Here is a 21,755-nt window from a genome sequence, read left to right as displayed (position 1 = left end):
CTTCCCAGGAGAGCAGTGGGGCCATGGACACGCAGGAATTCCACCCTTATTTTATGATGGAGCTGTTCCCTTGTACTCTGCCCGCACGGAGGAGCCAGGCATTCATCTTCCAGCTGGAGGAATGCCAGGCAGGGATGGGATCCATGGCCCAGATAATGCAGGAATGGAGATGGACACGGGAACCAGGAGCTGTGATGCTGCTGAGCATGGCCAGGGCCAGGAACATGGTCTGAGGGTGGGAAAGCTCTGCCATGGAGCCAGGCTGGGAATGCTGGGGGTGCTCACCTGGAGAGAAGGATCCAAGGGAGAGCTCAGAGCCCCTTCCAGGGTCTAAAGGGGCTCCAGGAGAACTGGGGAGAGACTGGGGACAGGGATGGAGGGACAGACACAGGGAATGGCTCCCACTGCCCAGGGCAGGGCTGGGTGGGATATTGGGAAGAAATGCCTGGATGTGAGGGCAGGGGGGCCCTGGCACAGGGTGCCCAGAGCAGCTCCTGCCCCTGGATCCCTGGCAGTGTCCCAGGCCAGGCTGGGCAGGGCTGGGAGCAGCTGGGACAGTGGGAGGTGTCCCTGCCGTGGCAGGGGTGGCACTGGGTGGACCTTGAGGCCCCTTCCCACTCAAATCATTCCAGGATTCTATGATTTCTCCTCTAATCCTCTGGGTGATGAGCCAAGGAAAGCTGAGCAGGATCCACATTTTCCAGGTGTTCCCACACCAGCAGCTCATGTGAGATTCCTGCCCCTCAGAGGAATTTCAGAGCCTGGGGGGGTTCTGCCCCTGCCTCTCAGTGAGCACAAACTCTGCCCTGGGCTGCACTCTCAGAGCTCTGGGTGGGTTTGAGAATCTTTTGTTTGAATGTCCCGCAAATGTGGATGGGGAGGCAGGGAGCAGCATCTGGAGTGGGTGGAGGGGACAGGGGTGAAAGGGGTGATAGAGAATGTGGCTGGAGATGAGCTTTAGCAGGGGTTCATGGCTCTGTTAAATGCCTGAACATTGCTGCAGTTCTAGTCCTTCTGTCCCTGCCTGCATTCAGGTTTGTCCAGAAATGAATGATAATTTTTACAGGTCTTTGTGTCACTGATTGGTCCCAGGGGAAATGTCTAGGGAGGGGAGCTCCTCTCCCAGGAAAGATCTTTCCTGACCATTGGGGAGGGATATGTGTGTGTGTGTGCAGGAGCCCCCATCCTCAGCAAGGACCCCAAAAGTACCAACATTTTTGGTGATAAATCAGCCACACCAAACCATCTCCATTTCCAGATGCACCATTTCTCTATTTTGTACATATTTTTAAGAACAACACACATTTCCAGCAAATGAGAAACCAGTTCTGGTAAAGACTGAATTCTCACCTCCCCCCCACAACCCCCAATTAGCTTGGAATCAGCTTTAAAACTCTGAAGCATTTTGGATATTTCTTGCCTCCAACCAGCTCCAGCCCTTTTGATCCCGACTCCTTCGGTCTGGAAGTGCCACCACCCAAAGATGTTCTGCCTCCTGTGTCACTTGTCCCCCTGCTGATTCTCCTTCCATCCCTTTATTACACCTGTGGCTGTGGATGCACCAGGAAATGCATCCCAAGGCAGACAATGGGTTTGTGTCCTCCTGAGGCAGCTCAGGGAGCAGAGAGGGGATGGGGAAATCAGCAGCTGGAGGGAAGTTTGGTGCTTTTCCTTCCTGCAGAGATGTCACTGCAATTCTGCCTGGTGTGGTGTAAATCTGTGCTGGCACTGAGGGGGCTGGCTCAGGGTCCTGCAGCTTTATTTACAGAAATGATCTGATTTCAACCTCAAGGTTTCCTCTGGGGCAGGAAAAAAAGATATGGGTGTTGCTGTGAAGGAGCAAAGGAGCTGGGCAGCCCCAGAGGGTTCCTAGGATGGCTTTCTGGGGTTGGAAAATGGGGTTAATTGATAAGCAAGGCTTGGTAAAGCTGTGCCTTTACCCTTTGGCTGATGTGGGTCTCAGATCTTCTCCTTTCCTGGGAATGGGATGTGTGGGAAGGAAACGTTTCTACTTTTTAGCAAAAACCCTCCAGAAATAAATTTAGAAAAAAATCAGTAAGTTGGAGAGGTTTTATACTAGCCTTCAAAAATCCGGAGCGTTGGATTTTCTGCTTCAAATCACTTAAGGTGTTTCTTGATTAAAATTGTTTCTTTTTCAGCACAAAAATTCTGGATTTCTAAATCCTCTCTAAATCTGCCTGTAAAGGCAGCTCCACTGTGCTCCCTCTTAGTGTTTTTGGTGCAAAGAATCCCAGAATCCCAGCCAGGTTTGGGTTGGGAAGGAATTTAAAGATCATCCAGGGATACCTCCCACTGTCCCAGCTGCTCCCAGCCCTGTCCAGCCTGGCCTGGGACACTGCCAGGGATCCAGGGACTGCTGCTCTGGGCACCCTGTGCCAGCCCTGCCACCCTCACAAAGAAAATTCCTTCCCAGTACCCATCCTAAATTTCCTCTCCCTCAGTCTGAAGCCATCACCCTGACCTGTCCCTCGAGTTCCCAATGCAGATTCCATTTCCAGTTCCCCAGTAACCACTCCAGACACTGGGATTTTGCCATGAGGACCCCACACAACTTTTCCTTCTCCAGGCTGAGCAGCCCCAACCTTCTCAGGCTGAGTTCTGCTCTTTCAGCAGCATTGTTCCAAACCAATTTAATTGAATGTTAATCAGCAAATGAGCTCATTAACAGCCAGGCTCTGAGTGCGAGTGCTGAGCCCTGCATGTGTCAGCTGACATTTCCAAATATTCCTTTGGATCTTTAAAAGCCCCATCTAACCTTGGGATGGAAATTTCAGAGTGGGTTTGTTTATCTGGGACCTGACCAGGTAAAATTCCCGACCCTGGAGCCCATGGACAGGTAACAGGTGACTGGACAAGGGAATCACCTGAGGTCAGGCTGGATTTGGGAAAAATTTCTTCACTACGAGAGTGGTTAAAGCCTGAACAGGCTGCCCAGGGCAGTGAGGGAGTCCCCAACCCCTGGAAGAGCCCAAAACTCAATAGATGTGGTACTTCATGGTGTGGTTTAATGGGAATGGTGGGATTCAGTCCAAAGTTGGGCTTCATGAACTTGGATTTTTTGCAGCCTTAATGATTCCATGATTCTTCTCAGCCCTAACCCACAGGATCTTCTATCCACTGAAATCTGTTCTCCTCCACTCTTATTTCCCCAAGATTCTCCTTTCTCCCCACTCCACTCATCCTTCCCTTCTCCTTCCAGCCCAGCTCCAGATCTCCTACAGGCACCTGCACCTTCCTGAAGAGCAGAGAAGGAATGACAGCAGGGATTTGTCTCCACAGGGCACAGAACCTCCCTCAAAGGTGCAAGGAGCATCCCAGGAACCTGGTACCATCCCAGACCATCAATTCCCTCTCAGCCAAGGATTCTCTGAGCTGCAAAGAGCTCCGTGTGCAGGAACAACTTCACAAGATCAAAATCCAGTTAAAGGATGGGAAGGAGAAAATAAAACCTCAGCTATACACAGAATTTAGCTCAGTGCTGTCTTCATGCCCATTCTCCTCACACATATCCATAGATCTTAATTTACTGCCACTAAAAGCCTCTTAGGAAAAGGAAAAGTCCTTACAGGCTCTTTGTCTATTTGTGATAAGGCCATGAGCATCTACATTAGCAAAATCCAAAATAAAAAGAGAAATGTTTTAACATTATTTTAATTAAAATGTGATCGTACAATTGTTTAAGGAGATAAAAATAATTCTCATTCATTTTAATTAGGCTTCATTTTTGCATGCCTGAAGCATCTCCTCCTGTGCTGGGCTCTGGAACATTCCTGACTCCTCCTGCCTCTCCCATCCTCTCATTCCATCCAGCCCCTTATCCCAGCTTGGCAGGGATAGAAATGTGGGGAATGGGCAAAGCAGCCTAAAAAGAGAGGAGAATAGCTGTGCCATGGAGAGCCAGAGCTCGCGGTGTTTGCCACACTCCACAGGGAGGGGATCAGGGAATGCAGCAGGTTCCCAGAGCAGCTGAGGCTGCCCCTGGGTCCCTGGAAGGGTCCAAGGCCAGGATGGACAGGCTGGACAGGCTGGGAGCAGAGCTGGGACAGTGGGAGGTGTCCCTGCCAGCGCAGGGCTGGCACAAAATCATTGCCAAGATCCCTTCCAACCCAAACCTGTCTGGGAATCAGTGAAAAGAAGAAAATGGGAGCTCCATGCATGAACATGAAGGAAATGTGTGTTGTTGTGAAGGAGCAAAGGAGCACTTTGGGAGCTGGAAAAATTATTTTAATTCTCAGAAAGGCTGAGAAAGCCGAGAGAGCTGAAAGAGGAGACGGAGAGGAGGAAGATGAGGATGCTGAAGGAGCTGAAGGAGCTGAAGGAGCTGAGGGAGCTGAGGGAGCTGAGGGAGCTGAAGGAGCTGAGGGAGCTGAAGGAGCTGAAGGAGCTGAAGGAGCTGAAGGAGCTGAGGGAGCTGAGGGAGCTGAAGGAGATGAAGGAGCTGAGGGAGCTGAAGGAGCTGAAGGAGCTGAAGGAGCTGAAGGAGCTGAGGGAGCTGAGAGAGCTGAGGGAGCTGAAGGAGATGAAGGAGCTGAGGGAGCTGAAGGAGCTGAAGGAGCTGAGGGAGCTGAGGGAGCTGAGGGAGCTGAGGGAGCTGAGGCAGCTGAAGGAGCTGAGGGAGCTGAGGGAGCTGAAGGAGCTGAGGGAGCTGAGGGAGCTGAGGGAGCTGAGGGAGCTGAAGGAGCTGAAGGAGCTGAAGGAGCTGAAGGAGCTGAGGGAGCTGAAGGAGCTGAGGGAGCTGAGGGAGCTGAAGGAGCTGAGGGAGCTGAAGGAGCTGGGGGAGACGAAGGAGCTGAGGGAGCTGAAGGAGATGAAGGAGCTGAAGGAGCTGAAGGAGCTGAAGGAGCTGGGGGAGACGAAGGAGCTGAGGGAGCTGAAGGAGCTGAGGGAGCTGAGGGAGCTGAAGGAGCTGAGGGAGCTGAAGGAGCTGAGGGAGCTGAAGGAGCTGGGGGAGACGAAGGAGCTGAGGGAGCTGAGGGAGCTGAAGGAGCTGAAGGTTTTGAGGGAGCTGAGGGAGCTGAGGGAGCTGAAGGAGCTGAGGGAGCTGAAGGAGCTGAAGGAGCTGGAGGAGCTGAGGGAGCTGAGGGAGCTGTGGAAGCTGATGGAGCTGGAGAGCTGGCAGCTCTGCTGTCTGCTGCCATCACAATCTGTTCCTGCTTCACAGCAAACAGAGCAGGTAACAGGAAAGTTTTGCCAAGCTGGACATTTCAGCCAGACTGTGTGAGGAGAAAAACTGGGAATATCTCCCTAGTCCCTGTGCTGGCTGGAGCACTGGGAAGGAGCTGGGAAGGAACAGGACTTTGCACATATTTGGTTGGGAGGGGTTTTTAGGCAAATAATGTTCAAGGAGGGAACATAGGATGCTCATGTGTCCTCAGGCAGATTTGTGTCTGCTCCAGCACATGGATCAGCCTGTGGGCTCTGGGATCAGCCTATGCCCCAGGGGTTTGTCCAAGAGCATCACAGAGGGCACAGGATGGGTCTGCTTTATCACAAAGTTTGTGCCTGGAGGATATTCCTTGTTCTGGGATCCAGGCTGATGCACTGCGAATCATAAAAGAGCAATTTCCAAAAATATCAACCTGCTCAGGTGCAATGTGGAGAGCCCAGGCTGGGCTCCAGTCTAGACCTGTTCTGAACTGTTCTGTTTAAGTGATTTCAGGTGCTGGGGATGGTGTCAGGGCAGGATCTCAAGTCCCAACACTCCCACTATCTCAAGGTCCCACAAATGGAAGGTACTGACGCATGAAAGCTTTTGCAAACCTGGCATCTCCCCCAAACCCCTGTTCCTGAGCTGAGCCCCTGCAGGCTGGGATCTCCCTGCATCCCCCCAGCTGCAAGGCACGGCCCCAGCAGCAGCCACAGCCCCACTGGGGTGTCCTGGCCAAGGCAGGACCATCTCCCCTAACAAATCACCCCAATGTTAACTTTAATTGGACACAGAGGAAATAACCCACATCCCTATGCTGCTGGCTGATTTTGTAGCTCCAGTTCCCAGAGGATACATCAGAGGTATTGCAGGAGACAATGAAGCAATAATTCCTCCTCCAGGTGCTGTCCTCCCCTGACATTCTCATTTCCTTCTGCTCCCCACACCAAGACAAAATCCTGATGGGCTTTGCTGATATCAGAAGAGCAGCAGAACTGCAAATTCCCCCTCCCACACTGATTTAATTTCTCAAATTGTTCTCCCCATTGCAAATATTTTCTGCTTTGTAACAGCTGAGGTTTGAAAACAATGCTGTGTGCACAGATACAGAGCCCTTCTCTTGTTTGCTTTGATTCCTCTGGAGAAAATAGAACTGATTCATTTATTCATTGCATATAAATTCACCAACTGTTTGACTCTTCTTTTTTTAATCATTGTGGCACAAACAACCCACAGTTTAATTTTTACAAGTTTCCTCATTACTGCTAACCAGGACATGTGAGCACCAAGGTGCTCTTCAGTTGTTTACTGATCGTTCATTTTCCTTAGAATTCCTCATCCATCTCTTGTGGCATCATTTCTGCTTCTCAATGTGATGTCTCAAACATTTCTTTAATGAGAGACAGAAAATTAGTGATGAATAGTTACAACTCAATTGAATTGTCTTTATTTCCTTATTATTCACAGTAACTTTGTCCTGTAGCCAGAGTCTTTACAGAGTTTCTCTTTCCATAAGGAGCAGCTGCTCCCTTGGGATAGAGATTTATTCCAATTTATTCCCTGCTCAGGGTGGTGAGGCAGCCCTTGGTAGGGATGTCCCTCCCCACCCCACACCTTCAGGGAATTCCAAAATGGTTTGGGTGGGAAGGGACCTGAAATCCCACCCAGTGCCACCCTTGCCATGGCAGGGACACCTCCCACTGTCCCAGCTGCTCCCAGCCCTGTCCAGCCTGGCCTGGGACACTGCCAGGGATCCAGGGGCAGGAGCTGCTCTGGGCACCCTGTGCCAGCCCTGCCCACCCTCCAGGGAAGGATTTATCCCGAATGTCTATTCCCATATTTTCCTTTCCTCCCAAAGCAGGGAGCAGTGCTGCTGTATCTCATTCCCTGCTGAGATCCCAAGGAGATCCCAACCCCCAGCCCTGCCCACAGACACAGAAATCCCTTTTTTCCTCCTCCCCACGGGAACAGCCCCTGACCCACGCAGCAGGAATGGCTGCGAAACAGGAATTGCTTCTGCGAAGTGCTGAGAGGTTTTACAGGTCCATTTTCACTCCGAGGTGAGAACAGGACCCTTCCAACCTCTGATCAAGAAGCTGCCAGGGAAGGAGCTGTTCCCTGCCTGGGGAGAGGCCCCAGACAGGATCCTCCCACCAGGACTCACAAAAGCTTCGATTTTCGGGTTCCTGCCTTGCCCTGCCCAGCACATCTTTAACTAACACCTCCAGCACGGCTCACGCAGGGTCCCGACCTTTGGAGGGTAAATCCACAGCAACCTTCCCATAAGTTAGTCCAAATCCCTAAAATTTCACTGAAAAAAACCGTTTGTTTTTTTTTTTAAACAGTCTCACTCATCAAGGCACGTCTTAATGCTGTTGTTTGAAATAAAAGGGTTGATGAAAAGCTGCTAACGAGCCCCCAGAGCCCCAAAGCTTAGAAAATCTCCTGCAGGATGGTCTGGCAGGGAATATTTCCCTCAGGATGCTCCTTCCTGGAGGATGTTCCCTGAGCTGTGACAGGCACTGACTCACCCGAGGGATGGGGAATCATTCACCTGGACCCAGACAGATCCGTAGGAGGAGCTGGGGGCTCTCTTGGAACATCACCAGGGTGAGGAGGGAAAATCCTGCCAGATTTAAACACTTTAAAGCAAAGGGGCTGGAACTGAGGCCAGCCCTGCGCTGGGAAATCCCGCGAGCTGTGACTGTGACCACTGGCACCGAGTGCCCTCCTGGGTGACTCTCCAGGCAAGAAAAGAGATGGAGTTTGTTGAAGCTTGTCTTGGGTTGCAATATAGGATGTGGCCAGAAATGTGGATTCTATCACGTCTGTTGCAGCCAGCTGGGATAGTGATTCCTTATCTCCGTGGCACATACCATCTGCTAATGGGCCAGCTTTAAACCAGCTGGGCAATCATCTTTATCTTCCCACAGCCCACCCTCCCTCCAGGAGATATCTCCTGTTAATGGCCAGTGAGTCCCAGGGCATGACTGATAAAATTCCATCATCCCACTGGGAGATGCTCCAGCCAGGGGAGGAGCCAAGCCTTTCCTACCCAGATCAAAACTGAGATTTGGGACACCAAGGCAGCCTTTTTTTTCATCAAATTCCAGAGGAAAACCAGATCTTTGCACATCATCCCTGGAGCTTCAGAGGAAACTGCACCTTCTCCAGGAGCACTGCTCCAGCTGAACCACATCTGCCACTGCAGGAGGATGCAGCCACCATTGAATGGGACTGTGCCAACACCCTGACTGACTGACGGGTGTCAGCTTGGATTCTGACTCTGGCAGGGTTGGGATTGTTCTGTGTAACACTGCATTTCTATTTTAATTTTCCTAGTAAAGAACTGTTATTCCTAATTCCCATATCTTTGCCTGAGAGCCCCTTAATTTCAAAATTATAATAATAATTTGGAGGGAGGGGATTTACATTCTCCATTTCAAAGAGAAGCTTCTGCCTTTATTGGCAGACACCTGTCCTTAAACCAGGACAAAGCTGCACCCCTAGAATCTTCCAAAGCCAGGCTGGAGGTGGCTCTGGACAGCCTGCCATGCTGAGAGGTGTCCCTGCCCAAGGCTCCCTCCCAACCCAAACCAGTTTGGGATTTTATGATTCCACAACAATTTTATGATTTCTGGAGGCAAAAGGGGAATAAAATTGTCTCTCCTCTTCTTCCATAAACTTTGTGCATCCGAAATGAGAGGGCAGCTTTTCAGCTCCTGCGGGCTGCACAGGCAACAGGGAGGGGCTGAAGGAGCTTCACCTATCACACCTACAGGATTTGGGAACATCTGGGATGCAGTTTGGCTGGCTAAGACAAAGGCAGGGATGCCCGTCCCCTCCTGGCACGGACCCATCCCGATTGTGTTCTACCCGTGCTGGGTGGAGCCAGGGATCTGCACAAGCCCGAGGGGACACCGCGACTCCATTCCTGAACCAGGAAAATCCCTCTGGAGTTCGGCACCTCAGAGCAGCACCTGAAACCCCAAACCCTCCCCACAGCGCAACACTGATTTTCCCCCTTTCCTCTGGAAGCACCAGGAGAAGCAGAGGCAGACGCTGGTGCCAGCTCCTCCGAACCCCCCGGATGATCCCTTGGTGTCCCCATCACTCCCATTCCCCCCCATTCCCGCAGGCGCCCCGGGCTCTCCTGGCCGGATTTATCACGCAGTGAAGCAGAGATCTGTGCTCTGGAGCTGATGAGCAGGGACAGACATCCCCGGGAGCCTCCCTGCTGCGCTGGGATCATTACGGGACCATCCCCATCGTTACTGGGCAGTTCACCTTCCCAGAGAGTGCACAGGCACTGCTGGGGCATTTGAGGAAAGAGACTCGCTGATGGCTATTACAGAGATTATTCCAGAGGGTGTTGAAGTTCCCATTTCTCCGGGGATAATGGCTCACTTCCCCTGGCAGGGGCAACCCTGCCAGTCTGCCAGCAGAGATGAGCACAAGGCACAGGGAAAAGGCCATTAGGAGTTTTGTGCTGGGCTTTGCAGTTGTTCGAGTGAGACGAGTCTGTTCTGGCTTTTATCACTGAGGCTGGCGGGGAGCAGGGCTGGATTTGCACGGAATGAGCTGTTCATGGTCAAGGGATCGCAGCCACTGAGAGGGAATTCAGGGGAGCTGCAGCCAGGTCTGGGATCGTTCTGTAGCTTGGGTGGGGAGTCCATGGAGGAACAGCATCGGTGGTTCCATTGCACACGTGAGATGATGGAAAATCCGGGTGGGAGGAGAACCCCCAAGGGTCATCCAATCCCACCCCTGTTCCTGCACAGACACCCCAAAAATCCCACCCTGGGCATCCCTGGCAGTGCTGTCCAAACTCTCCTGGAGCTCTGGCAGCCTCGGGGCTGGGACCATTCCCTGGGCAGTGCTTGAGCAGCTCCGGAGGAGGAACTTGATCGTTTGGGAAAAGGATAAACTGAGGCACAGAGTGACCCTGAGCGGTATCCCGGCTCATGGGGGCCACAGCTGGTCCCTCCTGGGAGATGGCTCGGTGTTATCAGCCCTGGGGTTTAACCCATGCACAGCCCAGCGTTTAACCCATGTACAGCACAGTGTTCCAGGGTTTAACCCATGCACAGCCCAGGGTTTAGCCCATGCACAGCCCTGGGTTTAACCCATGCACGGCCCAGGGTTTATCCCATACACAGCCCTGGGTTTAACCCATGCACAGCCTGGTCCCCGGGGCACAGTCTGACACCAGAGCCCTGATGGCCCCAGACCCAGCAGGTGCTGCCCACAGCTCTTCCAGCAGGGAGGCAGCCCCACCGTGTCCATCAGCCCTGCCACTGGAGCACATATTGCAATGTTTTCCCAGCCTGTCAGATTAGTCACTGCTCCTTCATTATCCACGAGAGGAGCTGCTCTCGGGCCACCGAGCTGGGGGGACTGACCCTGCCACTGCCGGGGCTAATGAAGCCTTAAAGCACTGTCTGCCCACATCTTCTGTCAGAAAATAATTCACCCTCAGATTTTGACTAATTATGGGAGTTCAGAGTGGCTTGGCTGGCTCTGATCTAAGGCTGCAAGGAAAAGCCTCCCTCCAGCTGCAGGCAGTCAGGGAGACTCGGGAGAAGGGATTCAACTCCTCTGGACATCAGGTGGGGAAGTGGAACAGTGTTGGGGTTGACATTGTGTCCCTGAGGGACCCCTGAAGACTGAGAGGTCTTCAAGGGGTTCTTCAAGGCTCAGGGTTCGACTAGAAATAAATGAATCCTGTAAAACCTCAGGGAGTGGATTCCAGCTCCAATTTTCCCCATTCATGTTCACCCAGGAATGGGGCAGAGCATTACTTGGACAGTCCCATTTCTCTGCCTGTGTATGCTCAAGACTGCAGGGAGGAATGGAAATCACAGGAAGGTTCTGTACAACTCGTGAATCTGAAGCATGAGCTGGTGACCCCAGGGATGTGGGCAGCACTTCCTGTGTGGAATACTGGTGTGTGGGCAGAGCCAATAGAGCAGGGAATGCCCTCGGGTTTAGTGCCTGCCCAACACTTGCATTGTGGCTAAAAAAAAGGACATAAAAATAGGCAACTTATAAAGAAACATGGATCTTTAATGGAGAAATTACTTAAAGAGATAAAATCATGGCTCAAATCAGAATCCCTGCTTTCCCTTACTCAGCATCTTCCCAGAGTGGATGTTGTCCAAATAGAGGCTGGACAGGGCTGGGAGCACCCAGGGACAGTGAGAGGTGTCTCTGCCCATGGCAGGGGTGGCACTGGAGGGGCTTCAATTCCAGGAGAGTCTGGAATTCTCTGATTCTGCAGCCTGTGATTCTGTAACCCAGGCACCAAGGAGAGACAGCACCATCCCCACTGAGGGAAACAACATCACCCCCATGGAGGATTCCCAATCCACTCTGGGCATGCTGGAGAGATGAACAGGGAGAGCTGGGAGAGACACTGTGAGCAAACCCACAGCCTGCAGTCCCTTGTGCTCAGCCATCTTTCAACCTGCAGCCTTGGGAGCACTCAGGGACAGGGAGAGCCATTGACCAGGAGCACCAGGAGGCAGGAAGGATCCAGGGAGTGCTTTGCTTCAGAGTCACCTCCCTCCACTGAGAGAAAACAGCTGGAATATTTGCCTTTCCCTGGCTCTTTTTGGCACGTCCCTGTTGAGTTATTGCAAGGAGAGGGGTTCAGTGTTGGAAATGGAGGGTGCAGGGACATGTGGGGCAGCAGTGCAGAGGCAAACATCTGTATCAGAGCCCCCCAGGCTGCATTCCCACCCTGGCACAGCCTGCCCACCCCTCCTGAGCCTGCCCGAGCTCACCTTCCATAACAAACCATTTGAGCAGGAGACAGGGAGAGCTTTGCAGTGGATTTGGGGGAATGGGGCTGACAGAATTAAAGAAAACCCCAAACACCTTCTGACAAAATGTGCTGGGCTTCCTCCAGAGCAGTGGGGATTTCCTTCCCCTGGAAAATTGACTTGGCTTCAAAATACTTCGTTTTGGACCCCACGTATTCCTTTTGTCTGCTTTGGAAGAAGACTGGATTTCAGGAAAAACTCCAAGGAAATGTTGTGAAGGGAGAGTGGGGAAGTATTTGAGGCCTGTTTGCCACAGACACAACAAAACATTCCAGGCTTTAGTGGCACTTTGGTCCACTCCAAACGCCCCTGGCTCTGGGGCTGCTTCCCAGAACAATCTGAGTGCATCCAGGGGCTGCTCCCAGCTCAGCAATTCCTGAGGCACTTGTGGCACCATCCCAGCAATTCCCCTGCCCTGGATTAAGCTCAGCTCAGCCATGGCTCTGGGCTTCCCCACGGATTCAGTCTCAGACAAATCCCTTCCCCTCACAGCCTCCAGATGCACAACACACCAGGAAATTGTACTGGATAAAGACTTTGGGGCTGGACTCCTTTACTCCTGCAGGTTCCCAGGAAGGTCAGAGCCCCCCTGCTACTTCCAGAGCCTCAGCACAGTTTTGTGAGGATGAAGAGGCTGGAAAAACCCTGAGCTGGAAACCAGGAGTGAGAGAAACCAGTGGGGTTAAACAACTGGGAATGTGCAGGAACAGGGCTCAAAGGCTCAGCAGGGATCATCAGGAGTCCCAGAATTCCAGAACAGTTTGGGTTGGGTGGGTCCTCAAAGTCCCTCCAGTGCCACCCCTGCCACGGCAGGGACACCTCCCACTGTCCCAGCTGCTCCCAGCCCTGCCCAGCCTGGCCTGGGACACTGCCAGGGATCCAGGGGCAGGAGCTGCTCTGGGCACCCTGTGCCAGCCCTGCCCACCCTGCCAGGAACAATTCCTGCCCAATATCCCACCCAGCCCTGCCCTGGGCACTGGGAGCCATTCCCTGTGTCTGTCCCTCCATCCCTGTCCCCAGTCCCTCCCCAGCTCTCCTGGATCCCTTCAGGCCCTGGAAGGTCACAGTAAAGTGACCCCACAGATGTGACAGGAGAGGAGGGAGGAGAAGTGGGGTTAACTGCAGGGAATAATTTGGGATGGCTGTGGAATACAGGCAGTCACAGGCAGAGGCTGCATTTTCTGGGGACAATGGGCAGGAAAGCATTTGGCAATAAAGCTTTCCTGGTTCCTCCCTCCATACCCCAAGGATTGGTCCCTCCCCAGCTCCTTCATCATCCTCTCTCTGGCACTGCCCCTCCTGCACCCCTCATGTGTCACATCCAGTGTCTGCACAGCAGCTCCTCAGGGAGCTCCCAGCAGTGCCAAATACCAGCACACACAAATCCAGGGGGATGCTCCCTGGCCACTTAGCAAGAGCTCAAAAATTCTTTAATGGGATCCTGCAGAATAAACCCCAACCACATGTCAATAATTAACTCCTTTCCAGTCACACATGGTGTCGTTGTCTCTTTCTTCCTGCATGAGGTAACACCCAGGACACTGCCCATTGTCCCTGTCAGTGAAAGGCTTAAGTGAAAGTCAGGCTTAATCCAGTCAGGCTTAACCCAGTCAGGCTTAACTCAGAGCATTCCCAAACTGTGCTGGATTAATTTGCTGAGGCTGGCTCCTGCAGCACAAGCCTGTCTGGAATGCAAAGCAGCCTGGGCTCGTGTGGAGCACAGAGGAGTCTGGGCAGGAAGGGAAGATCCACGGAATCCCCTCTGAAATTGGATGGAAAATTCTCACAGACTGCAGGATGAGTGTCAGTGAGTGAGCAGGGGCAGCCAACTCCCCTTGGTGGTTACACCTTCCCTGGGACAGGGAATGGATGGAGCAGGGAGGGAATCCAAAGGCAGAGCTGGAGTTTGGCTGCTCTTCCCGAGCTTTCTGATCCCAGATGCTTCCCGTGTTGCCATAGAAATAACACAAACCCGAGCCTGGCAGTCCCCTCCCCCTGCGCTCAGATTTGGGGTCCAGCTGGGGAGGGGGCAGCTCCCCCCAGCCTGGCCACTCCTGGCAGCCCCCAGGACACTTTGGATGGATTTTCCTCTGGTTTTTCCCAAACAAACCACAGAACCCCTGCCTCGCTCCCCTGGGAGCTCTGCCCTGCCCTGCAGTTTATGGAGGCATTGCTCAGCCCTGCTTAGGGACATGCTTAAGGCTCCATTATTCTTATTTATTGTTGGGTCTTGGAAGCCCTTCCCAGGCAGAGGCAGTGCTTTATGTGCCTGGGATCGGGGTGAGCTCTGCCTCTCCCCTGCAATCCGTGCCCAAGGCCTGCAGAACGGGAGATATCAGATCTGCAAATTGCATTTTAATGTGACAGCGACTTTAGATCACGTTTAATTCTCAGCATTTTTCATTTCCAAGTTGTTCCCTCCTCTCCAGACCCACACTCAGCTCAGGGAACTCTTGCTTAGCTTGCAGGAAGGAAAATTGTGGTTCAGTTCAGAAGTACAAGCCCCAAACTCCCAACAACCCTAAAACACTGGATGCACTCCCTGCATCCCTCCACATCTGATGCCAAAGAATTATGAGCCAGGTAGGTTCTGCTATCCCTGACCACAAAAGGATTTTTAGCCAGTGTTGCTGTGGCTTCAGTGCCTGCAAGGAGGAAAGGATCCCAAAATCAGTGGATGAACCATCCCATACAACTCCATGTGTGTGTCCTGTCCCCATGTCCTTATCCTGGGGAACATGAAACAGGGATTGGGCACTGGATCCACTGCCTTGGGAAGGTGAGGCCACACAGGACCTGATCTTTCCTCAGACAGTGCAAATAGCCTGAATTTAATTGTTAAAGCTCAACAAGAGAGCAGAAGTCAGAATAACTGCAGAGAATGATGGAATGGTTTGGGCTGGAACAACCATCCAGCTGCCATGGGCAGGGACAGCTCCCCAGCAGCTGAAGGGGTTGTGTGGGAAACGGGACATTTGTGTGGGAAACAGGACATTTGTGTGGGAAATGGGACATTTGTGTGGGAAACAGGACATGTGTGTGGGAAATGGGACATTTGTGTGGGAAACAGGACATGTGTGTGGGAAATGGGACATTTGTGTGGGAAATGGGACATTTGTGTGGGAAATGGGACATTTGTGTGGGAAACGGGACATTTGTGTGGGAAATGGGACATTTGTGTGGGAAACAGGACATGTGTGTGGGAAATGGGACATTTGTGTGGGAAATGGGACATTTGTGTGGGAAATGGGACATTTGTGTGGGAAACAGGACATTTGTGTGGGAAATGGGACATTTGTGTGGAAAACGGGACATTTGTGTGGGAAATGGGACATTTGTGTGGGAAACAGGACATTTTTGTGGGAAATGGGACATTTGTGTGGGAAATGGGACATTTGTGTGGGAAACAGGACATTTCCCACCTGGACTGGAGAGTGAACTGCAATGTTGGTCTAAGATGGATCTTAGGCCTGATCTAATTTGACTTCTCTTATTTTGGAGTGGAATCTCCAGGAAGTTCAGATAAACATCCTCTGACACCTGGTGAATTTTTCCACTGTATCATTCCCTGACTAAGGAAAGTTACTGCCTCCTTTGGGTCCTGGGAAGGTGTTTGTGGTCACCTAGTTAACAAATATTCAATGAGATTTCACAAATATTCAATATGAATTTAAAATATTCCATAAGAGTCCATAAATAGCAGATATTCAATGTGACTTCCCAGCTATTCAGTGTGATTTCACCAGGCCTCCCCTCTCTCCCTACACTGCAATGGGAGCCCAGCTCACCCTGGGTGTCCCCTTGTCCTCAGCTGGGGTGTTCCCGAGGCTGCAGCTCCCTGTGTGGGGTTTAGGGAGGGCTGGATTCTGCAGCCTCAGAGACCCTCGAGTTTCTCCTTGGCACAGGGCAGATGCTGAGTGAGAGCCCAGCCAGGATGGACAGACCACAGAACTGCCAAAGGGCACCTGCACTCACACCTGACAAATTTCTCTTCTTTAGCCTGCACCAGATTTTCTCCAGGGCAGTTTCTCGCCTCCCCAGCCCTGCACTCCTGCAGGAAAAGAGCAGAGGAGCCAGGGACCAGCCCTGGGCAGGGGCTGAGGGGGTGCACCAGGCCCTGCCTCTGCTGCCACGGCTCCTTTGAAGGGTGACACCTCCTCCTGCTCCAGTCCTCACAAACAACTCCTTTGGGAGCTTTGGGGTCTGTAAACCTGGGATCCCATGTGCTCAGGGCTTTGGAAATGCCACGAGGGGACAAAGTCCTTCATGCAAAGGAGAGCCAGGTGGGTGGCACCAAGATTGAGCAGTGGGTGACACTGGGATTGAGCAGGGGGTGACACTGGGATTGAGCAGTGGGTGACACTGGGATTGAGCAGTGGGTGTGTCCTTGGCTGCAGTACAGGATGTGCCCAGAAATGTGGATTCTGTCCCATCTGTTAACCCAGCTGGGGCAGTGCCCCTGATCTCCTGGCACACATTATCTGCTCATGGGCCAGCTTTAAACCAGCTGGGCAATCATCTTTATCTTCCCACAGCCCATCCTCCCTCCAGGAGATATCTCCTGTTAATGGCCAGTGAGTCCCAGTGCATGACTGATAAAATTCCATCATCCCATTGGGAGATGCTCCAGCCAGGGGAGGAGCCAAGCCTTTCCTACCCAGATATAAACTGAGATTTGGGACACCAAGGAACCTTCTTTCCACTGGATTCCAGAGGAAAGCCAGACCTTTCCACATCATCCCTGGAGCTTCAGAGGAAACTGCCCCTTCTCCAGGAGCACTGCTCCAGCTGAACCACATCTGCCACTGCAGGAGGATGCAGCCACCATTGAATGGGACTGTGCCAACACCCTGACTGACTGACGGGTGTCAGCTTGGATTCTGACTCTGGCAGGGTTGGGATTGTTCTGTGTAATACTGCATTTCTATTTTAATTTTCCTAGTAAAGAACTGTTATTCCTAATTCCCATATCTTTGTCTGAGAGCCCCTTAATTTCAAAATTATAATAATTTGGAGGGAGGGGGTTTACATTCTCCATTTCAAAGAGAAGTTTCAGCCTTTATTAGCAGACACCTGTCCTTCAAACCAGGACAGGGTGACACCAGGATTCAGCAGCTTTTGCAGCACCCAGTGACTCAGAGCCACCCAGGGCTGGGGACAGCCCTGTGCTCTCTGGTAGCTGCAGTGACACAGCAGTGGGGTCACAACTCCCTTTGTAACCCTGTAGTAGAATCAGCCCCTTGGAGCTACTCCAGACTCAGGTGGGGATAACTGAGGAGAATCTGGGCTGCCTCTACCACCCTGCTGTGGGTTTTTGTTAATTAGAGAGCCCATGTGTCTTGGTCAGGGGCTCCAAGGAGGGTTTGTGGGGTGGGATGGGACATAGAGACTCCACAGGTGTGGTGGGAATCCAGCTGTGGATTTGAATCAAAGTGAGACTCCCATGAAGATCATGGTATGCCAGAATGGTTTGACTGGGAAGGAATTTAAAAATCATCCAGTGCCAAGCCTAGCCCAGGTTGCTCCCAGCCCTGTCCAGCCTGGCCTTGGACACTGCCAGGGATCCAGGGGCAGCCACAGCTGCTCTGGGCACCCTGTGCCAGGGCTTCACCCTCCCACCCAGGAATTCCTTCCCAGCATCCATCTAAACCTCCTCCCTGCCAGTTTGCAGCCATTCCCCTTGTCCTGGCTCCTGGGAATTGTCTCTCCCAGCCCTTTGTCTCTCCCTTTTCCTGTGTGGCCCCAGGCACTCCAGTGCTGCCACTCCTGATTTACACCTTGGTGAAGGGAAAAGGAATTTGGCTCAAGACTCAGTAAATATTCATGTTTCTGGGAGGACCAGGGACCAACTAGCTCCTGAATGGAAAACCTTGTTTGGAAATGAACCTGGAAGCCTCCAGCCCTGAGGGGAACAGGATTTTGAAAGGATCTCTTCCTTAATTTTTGGCTCCAGAGCTTCCAATCCAACACTCCCTGGAGGATTTGGCCCATCAGTGGGTTCAGTATTCCCCATTCCAAGAGCTATCCAGAGCTAATTAAATTGTGCTGGTTCCTGAATGAGAGACAGCTGCCTGTTCCATTGGCTTCCCTGATATATTGATTTTGGAAGTAATCAGACAACATTTCCCCTGCTCTTATGTCCCTCACAATATTTCCTCTGCTCAGGGGAAATTCCTGGCCCAAGAGCTCGTGACAACAGGGTCAGAAGTTCACATTTCCAACCCCTTCAGGCACAGACCCTGCTGCAAGGGTCTGTGTGAGCCCCATCTCCCGTCCCAGCAGTGCAGCTGCCTCCTACAACCCAGGGCCACAGAATTCCTCTGAAACAGCTTCAGCAGTGGCCTAAAAACACCCAGACCCGACTGTTGCAGCTTCTGTTGTGCCTTGGAATCCTGAGGCAGTGCTGTGTGTCCAGACAGCCTGGCAACAGCTGCTGAACCCCTTGGGATTCCAGCCTGAGGAATTTGGTTGTGTGGCACAGAGTTTTGGACACGTTTTCCCCATTTTGGACTCTCCCCATGTTTTCCCTGGTCCAAAGATGCTCCTCTGCCCCAGCCAGAGGTGAGGCTGTTCCCTGAGTCAGGGAGATGCTTCCCCACACGTTGTGATCTCTGCAGGGCTCCCAGTGCTGGCACATCCCAGCACAGGGATCCTGGCAATGATGATTGCCCCATTTGGGAAGGAGAGGGCTGGGAAAGGACTGATGCCACCCCTCCCATTAGTCTCCCAGATGGATTTTATCCAGGGCCACCTGCAGAATTCCCGGTTGGACAGCCCAGGGAAGCTCAGCCCCAGGGATGGGTGTGAATTAAAGCTGCTCCCAAGGGCTGGCTCAGCCCTGGCACTGCCCCTCGGAGTCAGGGCTCACCTGGGCTGCAGGGCCAAGGCAAACACGGGCATTTATTGGCATTCTCACCATGGAGAAAGCCCTTTGAGCAGGGATTCAATCCACTGGGGGATGTTTTAACAAATGTAATTAAAAGGGGCTCTTGTAGCAGGAGACAATCTCAGCAAGGCTTAATTAAAATGTTGCTGGCCCTGCTTAACTTGTTCAGCCTCTCCTAAGAGCTGATGAAATGCAAAGCTTTGCTTCTGTTTTCATCTGGGAGAGAGTTCATTAATGGACTTTTCTGCACTGGATTAAGCCAAGTGCTCAGAAAGAGAATAAATTGATTTTCAGTAATTGAGGACCAATATTTTTTGGCTGAAATCCAGTATTGGATGAAAAAACAAAAAGGAGAAATGGGAGGTTCATGTGTAAAAGAAATGTTGTGGCTTTGCTTCCATGAAGAAAATCAGAGCGTTTTGGGGGCAAGCAGCCACTTTCCTCAATTTTTATCTAAAAATCAAAGCACAAAATGTTTGGCCAGTCCTTCCACAGGAGTTTTGGGTGGAGAAATACCCTTTGCAAGGATTTGCTCTGGATTTTATTCTCCATCTTTAGTGCTGAGGATTCAATCCTCCCTCCCTGCAGGAGTGGCTGCTTCTGGAGCAGAACACTTCAATCTTAGCCTAAAAATACAGCTCTCAATACAAGCAGGTGATTTTTATTGCTGTGCCAGTGGTTTCTGGGAAGCTGCAAAACTCCTCAGGCCTTGGTTGAGACTCAGCTTCAAAAAGTGGATCTGGACTGGAATTAGAAAGCAAATCCTGCCTGGAACAGCAGGAGACTGCCTGTATTCCAGAGCTGCTCCTGGGCTGGATTCTTTGGGAACCTGGTGTTCCCAAAGCTGTTCCTGGGCTGGATTCTAGGAGGATTTTCTTCTTCCCCTGCTGGATAAACCAACCCTTCTTCTTGAGTGGTTTTTATCACTAAACCATAACAGAATTATAACACATCCCCCCACCCAAAAAAAAAAAAAAAAAACAAACAAAAAAACAAACTCAACCAAAAAAAAAATCAAACCAAACAAAAAAATAAAAAAACAGCCAAACAATTTTTTTTAAAAAAAGATCCTTTGGGTTGGATTAGCTGTTTCTGTTATTGCCCAATTCCTGCAATCCCAGCTCCTCTTGGAGAGCTCATCTCTGTCCCTCACTGCAGCTCCAGGAGGGCCTGCAGAGGGTTTTCCCCAGGGAATGAGGTCCCTGTGCTGGTCACTGCTCAGCACCAGCTCCTGTCCCCTCCAGCTGGGCTGGGCCAGCAACGGCCCCACTCTGCTCCCTGCACTGCCCCCAGGATGGAACTGGGAATGGAGGGTCCCAGAGCACCTGGAACTGGTGATACTGGGATGGAACTGGGAATGGGGGATCCCAGAGCACCTGGAACTGGTGATACTGGGATGGAACAGGGAATGGAGGATCCCAGAGCACCTGGAACTGGTGATTCTGGGATGGAACAGGGAATGGAGGATCCCAGAGCACCTGGGACTGGTGATACTGGGACTGAGCAGGGAATGGAGGATCCCAGAGCACCTGGAACTGGTGATACTGGGATGGAACAGGGAATGGAGGATCCCAGAGCACCTGGAACTGGTGATTCTGGGACTGAGCAGGGAATGGAGGGTCCCAGAGCAGCTGGAACTGGGGCAGGTCAGGCAGCAGAGCCAAATTGCTGCTTTGCTCCCGTTCCTTGGCCCAGCAAATCCCCCCTGAGTGGCAGCCAGGGGAACTGAGCAGAGTTCTGGGAGATCACTGAGTGGTTTGGGCTGGAAATGCCTCTGGGGCCATGGAGTCCAGGTGTTCAGCTGGGTTTAGGTGCTCTGTTGAGCTCACACAGCAGGGGCTCTGGCAGGGGCTGTCCCAGCACAGCCCACACCAGGTGATGCTCTGGTTCCCACTGGGATTTGCCAGCCCTGGAAATCCTGAGTGAGAAGGGACCCCAAGGATCATCCAGTCCAACCCCTGCCCTGCACAGACACCCCAACAATCCCACCCTGTCCATCCCTGGCAGTGCTGTCCAAACTCTCCTGCAGCTCTGGCAGCCTCGGGGCTGGGACCATTCCCTGGGCAGCCTGGGCAGTGCCCAAACCCTCTGGGGGAGGGAAGAACCTTCCCAAAATCCAACTTGACCCTGCCCTGTCCCATCTGTAGCCATTCTCTGGTCCTGTCCCTGGTCAAGCTTTGAATTTTTAACCACTAAATGTACCAAAATTGGGCAGCACATCCAGAGGGAGGGAGGAGAGCCCACAGCCCTCCCCAGTGTGCTCAGCACCATCCCACAAGCACATCCCCAACACCCACGCTCAGCTCCAGCCCTGTCCCACAGCCAGCCTCCCCTCAGCAGGAGTGAGGGGCTGCAGGAGCCAGGGCTGCTCCAGCCTGGGGCTCTCCTGCTGCAATGGGGAGGTGCCAAACCTGCCCAGGGCTGGGCACAGCACCTGCTCTGCTGAGCCCATCCTGGCACCAGCACTGAGACCTGCCCCCAGCAGCAGCATCTACCTCCCAGCACACTCCCAGCTCCTGGTACACAGCTCCAGCTGGGAGTTTGCTCCACATTATTCTCTCTAGAAGGCTCTGATCTGTAACTGATAGCACAGATTTTGGCACTGATTCCAGTTTATGACAAATAAACCCAGCAAAGCAGATTGCAACTAGCTCTGCATATTAAACCTCTTCTCTTGGAAAGAAATGTTTGTGGGAAAAAAAGAGAATAAAAATGACTTAATTTGTTGCTCCAAACCAGTGTTGCTGAACAAATATTTCCATTAAAGTGGAGCCCTTGACCTGGGCTCTGGGAGCTCCCTGTGTTCATGGCTCTGTGTTCAGCTGCTGTTATTTTCCTCTCTCACTGTGTGGGCTCACTAGATTCCCAAATCCATGGA

The sequence above is a fragment of the Oenanthe melanoleuca genome, chromosome 27 (assembly GCF_029582105.1).
Source record: "Oenanthe melanoleuca isolate GR-GAL-2019-014 chromosome 27, OMel1.0, whole genome shotgun sequence".
Taxonomy (NCBI): domain Eukaryota; kingdom Metazoa; phylum Chordata; class Aves; order Passeriformes; family Muscicapidae; genus Oenanthe; species Oenanthe melanoleuca.
Note: the sequence above shows the minus strand (reverse complement) of the source record.